General features: G+C 41.8%; 1 long non-coding RNA gene across 1 annotated transcript; it reads left to right on the forward strand.

Moving 5' to 3' along the window:
• Positions 1-1,450: 1,450 nt before the first annotated feature.
• On the forward strand, positions 1,451-2,122 carry LOC119306479. The gene is made up of 3 exons (XR_005148961.1): positions 1,451-1,713; positions 1,823-1,929; positions 2,023-2,122. It is a non-coding gene; the product is annotated as an uncharacterized LOC119306479 (long non-coding RNA).
• The last annotated feature ends 8,595 nt before the right edge of the window (positions 2,123-10,717 follow it).

A 10,717-nucleotide genomic window follows, 5' to 3' on the forward strand; every position in this document is an offset into this window, starting at 1 on the left:
CGTCCACGGTTATTATTCGTCTGGTTTATTTTCGTCTTTCCTTCCACCATCCCATGTACCGAAAGCCAAACGGATCAGAACTTTCCATATGGACACAAATTATTTAGTAATGTCTTTATGGGAGAGAATCAATCACGGTTAATCTCTAATCAATATTTAAAAATCAAATCTAAATTAATTAACTTACCATAAGTCGGTCAATCACTGATTAATCTTTCCATACGTAGTCAAATTACATCAAAGGAAATGTTTCGATTATAGCAGTACCCTGCTACAAACCGAGCGAGTCGGGCTTTCACCCCGCACCGCACGACTCTTCTCTCCCCCTCGCCGCCTCCCGCCTCGGGCCGCTCGTCGTTCGTCTTCCCGAGGGACGCAGCCGCACCACCGCGCTCAGCTGCTCCCTCACCTTCCCCGCCGTCCTCACCCGTAGGACGCCGCCGCACCTCTCCTCTGCATCACCCTGTTGGCGGGATCCAGGTCACGGGGCTGATGACCTCATCATCTCTGACGGCGGATCTGGTCGTCGGCGAGGAGGCCGAGCCTCATGCTTCGGCCACAGCCACCCCGACCTCGTTGTATGTTCGCCTCCTCATCCACCCCCTTCCCTGTCCAATTTTGCTTTATTTTGGTTTGTCTTTCATCCCGTCCAAACCGGACTTTTTACCTTACGATGCCCGCCTCCTATGTTTCTGCATTAACTAACACGGCGTGTCGTGATCATGGAGCAGCAGGGTTGAGAGGATGGGTCTCACTGACGGGCGGATGGCGTTCGTCGTGTGAGCGAAAATAGTATGTAACTCATGGAGTGCAAGCTGTTGTGCGGCTACATGGCGACGCTCGACTGTAGCGTTGAGACGTAGGGCACGTGCGCCATGATGTCGTGCTTCACCATCGCTTCCCCTAGCTTTCTCTCAAGGCATCGTGGTCTCGATGGGTTGGGGCTCGCCTCCCGCACTCCTCTTTGTCGTGTACAAAAACCAAGGTGACCCCTAGGTACTCACAATGCTTGGTCTAGAAATCCCTCGAATTCGTTGCCCAAGCCGAGTGTTGTGATCTAACGGTCGGTCATCGTGCAGGTGTCGAATTATTGAGGGAGGCTTCAGATCGTCCTGGGCATGGAGATGAGGCTGGCCATTAAGGATGTGGGTGAAGGTCACGTCGTTTCTTCTCCTGCCTCCAATATCCACTGCTGATATTTTGAGTTCTTTGATCTGAGAAAGAACCATGGGAACGTAAGGTTTTTAACCCAACATGATTTAATACCCTTTTCACTTTTGTATTTTATAAGTACATAAGCATTCAGTTCTTCTATCCTTTGTACGAGGATGCAATTCACTCCAAACATGTAAACAATGTCACATCTTACAGAAGCTTCTAATTATTTACAATGAGTATGGTACATAAACCAATGTGCTTGGGCTGTGCTTTGTGTTTCTGTCATGCCTTGTCTTTAGAAGGCACCGTGATGAATGCTAATTTAATAGAGGAGAATCAAGCAAGCGATGTGCAATGATTTTAATGACCATATTCTACACTTAATGATGATTGATAGTCGATTTATGGTTTCTCCCACTTTAGTAAGAAAGATGTGGTGTACAGAATCTTGCAAAAATGGAGGATATGGATTTGGGGCGCGAACTGTCCCGACAACGGCGGTGCTGCCTACCAACACCATGTGCAAGACTGCCTGACTTGTCCTCTATCTTAATGGTAAGTTTCTCTCTTTTTCTATCTCGTGGTCTCCTTGATTTGTCTTTCGAGAAAGGATTGAAAGTAGTTTGGGTGGTTCAATTAATTCAATGCCCAACAATATCATTAGTTGTCAGCAAGAAGTTACTCCAAATTCCATCGCCTAACAATATCATCAGTTGTAAGAAGTTAGGAGTTTGGTACGTACCCCGGTGCAAGAGACCATGGATGCAAAAGGTACTTCTGCTAGAGTAAGATTAGATAGTCAAATTGTAAACAAACATCAGTGTGCATTGGCATTGCAACTTCTGACATGGGATATTTGTGTAGTCAGATAATTAGGAACCTGGACTACAAGGGCAAATGGGAGGCACCTTTCATCGACATTCAGCCCAGGGAACCTCAACTTTCCCACTGTTGTACATTCATATTACTGTCCATGTATCGCTTCTGCTCAACTATAATACACGGAAACATGAAAGCTCATGTTTTTCCCTTGTTTGTGCAGAGTACAAGGATGATTCCTATATCTATGCATTGATATGCTGAACCACATTGGCATTGAGCCAAGCCAGGTTAGTGCTTCAAAAATTCTGAAAAAATCTGTGAAATGTTGTTGACACTTTGTTAAGTATTTGGTTTAACTATGTATATTTTATTCTTATCCTATGAAGCATAATTAAAGTGTTGACTCTGTTTGACATTTTGATGTATTACGTCTAATTAGTAGCATTTGACTTTTGTTTCATTTTAGATGTCTGATGTAAACAACTAAGGCAATGGCTATTGCATTGTAGGACGAGAAGGTCCAACGCGGTGGCGGCGGGTACATACCCAACGCGGCGACCCGTGGGCGCACCGGTTCTAGGGGCTTGAGAGCTGGGGCCGGCATCCAGGCGGTGAACATGGATGGTGGCGTGTGGAAGTGGGCGGTGGTGGGCAGGGAACAATGTGGCCCTGTCGGCGTCCTCTTCGTTTAGCTTGACATGATCGTCGTTCAGCTGAAAACAAGATTACCTAAGGGATATTAAGACTAGAACATGAATGCAAAATACTTTTCCGATGTGATTTTTGTAAATGGAATTAACTTTGTAGAGTTGGCATGACATGCGCCTTCACTAGCGTTAATAATAGACCCCTCCCTCCTTCCAAATTCCTGACCAATCATTGTTTTTGTAAAGATCCTTCTCGACTTTTGTTAGTTGTTCATCTATTGTTCATCTATGAATGAATTTAACCATGTGGTCTAACTGATTGGTCATATGAACTTATGAAGTAGTTGTCGTGTGTACTAATTGCGACAAATGGAATCATTTGCTTTTTGCATTGTTCACTAATATCATTAATAGATATGCATGTGTTACCGATATTTCTTAATTTGGCTGACTGAGCATTACTAGAAGGAAGGCTCTATTGATATTCTGATTATGCTGGAGCAGTAATATCACGTGATGCTTTTGTTCGCTCCTTACATTTTTTATATGCTTTCCTTCTGTCCTTAAATGATTGCTCGATTAGTATGTATGTGTGGATCAAATTTCTTCTGCCTTTGCGAATGTGTGTAAAAAATTTCTCACTACAAGTTATTATGTATTACTACATCATATATACTGAGCACAAAATGACTCCTTCACTTGTACCTTCTGTTTGAAAGTCTCGTTCACACTCTTTTGTTGTCGATTACTAGGCTATAATTCTTTGTGACTTTCGATTTTGTTTGTTGTTCTGATCCTATGTCGAATCAATCCCGATCCATGGGGAAGAAGATACAAGGGGACCGACCACTGAGTCGATGATGCCGACGATCGAGGACGGCAAACATAATCATTTTGGTGTCATAGGTTCATTGGAGCTGATGTCGCCACCTCCTCGCCCCTTGGTCTCGGAGGTTGTGATGGCCAGGTCAGCGACATGGCCACGTAGTATGCCTCATTTTCTCCTATTGTGTTGTTTCTTTTTTATCATGTGATTTCTATTTTGTTTCTGTTAGCAATAATTACAGCTCCATGAAGCAAAAGAAAGCTTGAGAAATCATTTTTGTTTATACTCAAAGGCTTGGCTACCTAGGGGTGTTATTGACTCCCTACCAAAAGTTGTGTTTATACTCAAAGGCTTATGCATGCTTTCTAAAAAATATGTTGCACAATCACTGTAATTATGGTGTTATGTGAGTTAGAAGATTTCAAAAGTGCATCAATTGAGAATTACACATATTTATACATCGGACAGGGAAGCATGTATTTGATATTTCCTGCTGAAATTCAGCGCTTTCTATCGGAGGTCTAAATTTTCATATGCCAGACTTTTAAGTTAGATGGTGTGTATTATAATGATTTTTTATTGGATGGTGTGCTGTATATTTGGGTCTATGTAATATTTGTTAGGAAATTCCATAATGTATTAAGGTTCTGGTTGCAGCATCTTGAAATATTTGTTTAAAGGTAACAAAATGCTCCATCTGTTGTCTTTAATTAATGGTTAATAACAATGGAAATGCTTCGTGAGATGATTGGTCTTAAGCATAAAAGTCATGTAGAGTGCTATCTACCTTGTGTAATATAGTGCACAATAAAGAGTACTATGTTTCTGTACCACTTTCTTTATTTTGTGCATCGCGTGTCTTTCTATGTATACATTATCGAATTACATTTTGTATCGAAGAATATTTTGTGTGATATGGATTTCAATTATGTTTACACGTAAAACTTGATATGCATTATGTTTATATATGCACACGGTAAAAATATTTAAAAGTCCGTGGCAACGCACGGGCCTTCTACTAGTACTCCATAGAGTTAACAAAAACAAAGATGTCCAAGAGTACCAAAGTCTATTACATACCAGTAGTGCGTTTTCATAGGAAATGCAACATGATATACCAAAAGGATAAAGGTTCATCATACCAAAATAAGTCACAACTAATCATTCATCTACTATCCAGATGATGAGTCACAGGAATAAGAACTGTATGAACAATACATCAGAGCTTATATGTGCACACCCAGTCACATAGATTATACATGAAGCGAGTTTACATCACCGATACAACTCATTCATCTAAATACTAACTAATGCAATCTATTTTTATATAGCATATTGGGCAAAGAGTACACAATGCATCTTGGATAGAGAACTACATAAGTCATCCTTATATGATGTACCAGGCAAAATAAATTGGTTAGCTACATGAAGTGAGCTTACATCACCGATAGAACTCATTCGTCCGAATACCGACTGTAAGCTATTTTTACATAGCATATTGGATAAAAGAGTGCACATCGCATCTTGGATAGAGAACTATAAGTCATCCTTGCATCCTGTAAGGGGCAAAATAAATTAGTTAGTGCAGCGTGGATATGTATAGCTAGCACAATCTCCCTCAACTTGATCAGATGCTTAAAAAGGACCTTAGTTACATCAGTGGTTATAAAAGTTGGTATGTACACTACATATAGTATGATCTGCCATAATGGAAGTACCACTTCATTGGAGAGAGAGAGAGAGAGGGAGAGAGAGAGAGGGATTGTACATCGCACGGTGGTGCAACCAGGAGTTGATGGAGCCGTAGACTCTCTTTGATAAGTGCTTCTATATGAAAACAGTTTATCATTTCCTATGAGAATCAAGTTTAAACCTAAATGCTCCCAGGAATCCTAAGAAACAACGCATACATGCTAGCATGACATATAAGTTTTATATCAAAGAGGCAAAGTATTAAGCATTTAGAATGAAAGAGATCAAAGTGCAAAACACATAATCTTGTTTATGAGCTGTGGTCAGCCAAAAAATAGAATCGTTAAAACCAAATATAAGAACAGTTAAAGCAGATCAAATGGAAAGAAGCCAAAATACAACTACTTAAATAGTGCAGTAACCTATCCATCATAAAAACCCAAGCCATGCTTTTTGGATGTATAAACAAAAAGATGCAGAGTTGCAACAGAAGAAATGCTAGGTGAGTAATTTGATGATGCCAAAGTAAGATTATTAGATAAATATCACCCTAATTAGCAAGAACCACGGAAGGAAGCTAGGGAGCACACCACTGTATCATCTAGTATGAGCCAGAAGACATCGTACATCACATCTGAAGGAGAAGCACTCTAGACAACATCCACTGATTATCATAATCAGTAACATCATGAATGAAGACAAACATTTTTTACCATAAATGCAAAAGAACATTCAATTATAATATATTTGTTTATTCATATGCATCACATGACAATAACATGACAAAAGAAGCATTCATCCAGAATAAATCAAATCAGAAAGCAACATTCATCATGTTAAACTGCAGAAAGCATCACTAAAAAAAAATCAAAATAGAAATTAACATTCAGTTATGTAATACTTCAGTAAGCATCACTAAAAAGTTAAAATAGAAATACATAAATATATACATGCATATTAACCTATTATAAACCAAGCTGATGCTAGCAGGCTATCCGTTAGTTTACATCAATCAAGAAAACAGATCAATATTACCAGTTTGAGAGAACAATAGATTTATCACCAATGCATTGTGTAATGCTTCTACCATACCAATGACCATACCCAATGACTAATACACAACTCCCTAAGCAACGCTATACGCATCACCTGCGTCACAGGAAATAGTTATGCTTGTGTAAAGCAGGAAGATTTCATATCTAAATCTGGGGCATTTGATAACATATAAGCGATGGAAAGAAATTGGTGCAATTCAAAATAATAAATTTAGGGGCAACATCAAGGATGGGGCTGGGAGCACAAATATACCTCAGGATGGTGCACAAACGATGAAATCACTGTTGTCGACATCCTGTTGACCATCCGCTCATAGACACTGCCAGTATCTTATTGACTCCATCTGTTGCTGAGGAGGAAGGAGGCAGTCATAGCAACGCCGCGAGCTCAGTAAAGTGGAGAAGGGCGGTGGCTAGCAGTTGCTTCACCTTGGCTCAGTGTCCTCGTCCGCCTCGACGTCAGCAACCGTAATGACTGAACTCGAGAGTACCGCAATGAATACCAATTAGAAAAGATGGGCTATATTGAGAAACTTTCTGGTAACCCAAGAAGGGTTGGTCGCGGGTTCCAGTTGCTTCACCTTGCCTTGCCGGCATTGCCGCTGATGCCCCACTACTTCTGGAGGCGTCAGCGGTGGTGTCGAGCCTGAGGGCGAGGAAGAAGGGTTGTCGCGGGTTCCAGTTGCATTTGCAAAAACCCAAGAACTAACCATCAACCACATGATGTGCAGTGAAGACTATATGTGGTTGAATGAGTTTGTATCAGGAAACATGCCAGCCGAGATGAGCACTTGCATAAGAAAAAATGCTCCCAGTGATAGTGTTTGTTTATCACTACTGATAAAATTGATTATGTAGTGCGCTCCACCTGGGACTTCTCCTCTGCTCCGCCCATTGGCGCGCCCTCTATGAGGTCGAAGCAAGATCTGTAGGCCCCTGTAAATTGATAGTATTTTGTGATAGCTTGTTTTTAAGCCTCATCAAAGGCAGAACCTCCTCTTAACACTTTCTTAATGTAAGAGCAGAACAAATTATCATAATTTCAAAAGAAAGATTTCTAAGTCAACAATAAATTGATGTCAGCGAATCCAACATTCTCTTCAGTAGTACACGCAGTGGCTATCTCAACAAACTTGCAACATACACCCAGGCTGTAGCTCGAGACAATAAGAGAGTATGATTAGTTCAGAGCGGTAATAATGAGATCTTCCCTCAGAGCAACATCAGTACAGATTTCAATACCACAACATCGATTGACTCCTAACCATTTAAAAATGTAGTTCGAGAAGTTCAAAGTGGCATGCAACACAGATCTAAACATTCTTTCGAGTTGTCTTCGCATTCATAAGAAACTAAGAAGAGCACGACACAAAATAGCAATAGAAGGTTGCTGCTTTGATAAGGAACAACAAGACAAATAACTGAATGTACTGATAAAGAAAGCAACGTCAGAGATGTACATTTGAGAAATTGTTCAGCCAACTATACAATTAGATATACATGCAACTATGTGTATACATACTAATAACAAATTTCACTCATTCTCCCTTTTTCTAATTTGGAACAAGCACAATAATTTACCCCGTCACTGAAATCTGAAGTCATTGTGCATGTGTATGTTTATACACCCAGCCAAAAATCTAGGAAATGCAAAATAAAAATCTGAATGCCCGAAAATAATCTAGCTGGGCAACTCGGCTACTCCAAGCTACCCCAGATTGAGCGCTCACTGGCCGTCCGATCCTTTCTTTACCTCTTCTGAGCCGTCTAATTTTTAGTCTATTTTCACTTCATGGTTATTTTTCCTATTCTATAACTGGTCAGCTTATTACTCGGTGGGGTCTTGTGTCTATTGGCTGGGTCAACCGTTGAGATGTGTGAAAGAGCTTTGGCCAATCATCTCCTCGCGACCTGCTCCCGCCATCCCGCGACGTGCATGCTGCGGCCTCCCCGTTGGTCACCCAATCCCACAGCCACACATGGACCAAGGTGTGCATTGGAAGTTCCCTTCCATTTCTAGTTAGCATAATTGCTTATCTTTGCGCCGGTCATCTTCGACACCATCAAAAGAGAAGCTAGACTTTGGGTTACTGCGGGTGCACACAAATTGGGTAGCATAATGCCGGGAGAGTAATGGACCTCATGTAATATGTGTGGTGTAACAAACAAACTCTATTCTCCTTCTTAATTAATGGACGAGGCAAAGCTTATGCCTCTGTTTCGAAAAAAAAGATCTCGCAATGCAAAATAATAAGCACTGAAAAGGAAGCAATGACATCCAAAGAAAGAACAACACCAAGATCTAGGCATAGAGATGTTGGTACTTAGTCAAAATGAAGCACAACTTGTCCAGATTTAAAAATGCCTAACCCTAGACTCTTTTGTATGTGTTATTGCTGGTTCTCAGGTGTCCCAATAACTTGTAAAAATCAACACTAATCAGCTATTTGAATTTTTTTGAAGGGGTTAGACAGTAGGAAAGGCTCCTACTGCATATATATTACCAACTCAGGAACAATACATGTTACAAGTGTTACTTTACATATGCACAAGTGGAAAAAGGAGGTGTGCCAAGAAAGGTATAAGGGGGGTAGAAGACTGCGGACCAGGGTGTTAAGCTACAACTAAGGTAAAGAGTTAAGTAAGTCAGCCACTAGCTGCTTCTTGTGGGGGGACACTCTGTAGCTGATGTCAGCAAAGTCTCTCTTGAACCTAGCCAGCCAGGATGAGATCGATGGGGCCACCTTGCGAAAGTAGTTATTATTCCTTTGTTTCCAAAGGCTCCAGGCTGCCACCAAGAAAACATCCATGATCATCTTCTTAGGATTCAAAGTCTTGAGGTGTGCAACGAGGTCCAATCTGTTGCCATGTGACGGCCAATATATGTTGAGTTTGCTCCAGCATTCATAACTAAAAGTGCAATGGAAGAACAGATGTTCAACGGTTTCTTCCACATGGCGTCCACAAAGCAGGCAGTCAAAGTTATTGCCAATGTTATAATGCCTCCTCTTGAGCATGTTTCTCGTGTTAAGGCGATTAGAGAGCAGGAACCAACTGAAGACCTTGATTTTAGGGATGCATTTGGTTTTCCAGAGCAATCGGTATGCATCATGGGAAATCATCTCTCTGAAGAAGAAGAAGGTGTAGTAGGCTGTGGTTTTGAAATCAGCAGATCCCCAAGAGCATATCCAGGCATCATTAGAGTCGGCCATCATTGCAGTGTTAACATTTTGCTGGAGAGCTCGCAGTTCGTCAAAAGCTTGAACCGAGAGGGGCAAGTCGAAAGCCTAGTTAAGATGGGTGATCGAGAGAATTTTCGTGTTGAGGCGTCTTCATTGTTTGTAAAGGAGAAAGCACGCGGATATGTTTCCGAGAGAATGGAGTTGTTCCAGTCATCCTTCCAAAACAGAGCCGTGTCACCTGTAGACTGGCATAAGCTTAGTGAGTTGGCGCCACCAGGAAGAGCCGCATGGCGCAGCAGCATGGGGGACAGTGGAAGCATAGTACGTGTCCCAGATGAGGTGCACCCAGGGAGCATCAAACTTGTTGTAGAACTTGTGCAGCAGTTTCAGAAGCATTGCGTCATTTTGAACTCTGAGATTGAGAACTCCGAGGCCACCACTTTTCTTGGGCCAACACACCATGTCCCAAGCCGCAAGAGAGTTACTTTTTTCCCCTCCTCAGTTTTCTTAGTCCAAAGGCCGTGTCTCCGTATCTTGTCGAATTGTTCAACGATCTTTGGCGGGAGTTTAAGAATCCCCATAGGGTATATCACCAGCGAGGTGACCAAAGAGTTCATGAGTGCCCGCATATAACATTAATGACATTGCCACGGTGATTCTACGCTCAGCCTTACAGATCCAAGGAGTTAGATCAAGGACCATAGGTTTGGTTACGCCCAAGGGTAGGCCCAGATATGTGAACGGCAGTTGTGCACATGCACATCCAAAGATGGCAGCGATATCCTTGTACTTTTCCTCCAGAGTGTTCAAAGGAATAAGTGTGGACTTTTGAAAGTTAATGTGCAGTCCCACAGAGTCAGCATAGTCCGTGAGTATTTGTTTCATGTAGGTTGCTTGGACACGGCAGGCCGACATGACAATGATTGTATCGTCCGCGTATTGGATGACAGGGAAATGGTTGTTGTGTCCTGAGGGAATTGGCAGTTGCAAATTGTTGTTGTGCATGGCTTCATTAATGGCAGTCTGAAGTAAATCCACGGCAAGCACAAAGAGCAAGGGGGACAGCGGGTCCCCTTGACGAACACCGCATTTGCACCAGAAGTGTTTACCAGGGACTCCATTAAGGAGCACCGAGGATCTACCTGAGGAAGAGATGCATTTAAACCAATCTATCCATTTGTCATTGAATCCCATACCTTTTATAATCTGTACGATGGCCGAGTGCTGCACCGTGTCAAAAGCTTTGGCGAAGTCTAGTTTTAGCAAAACAATCTCTCGCTTGGATGCTTGGCATTGGTGTATGTACTTGAAGGCCCAGACTAAGCAATCACTGAT

This window comes from Triticum dicoccoides, chromosome 5B, assembly GCF_002162155.2.
Source record: "Triticum dicoccoides isolate Atlit2015 ecotype Zavitan chromosome 5B, WEW_v2.0, whole genome shotgun sequence".
Classification (NCBI taxonomy): domain Eukaryota; kingdom Viridiplantae; phylum Streptophyta; class Magnoliopsida; order Poales; family Poaceae; genus Triticum; species Triticum dicoccoides.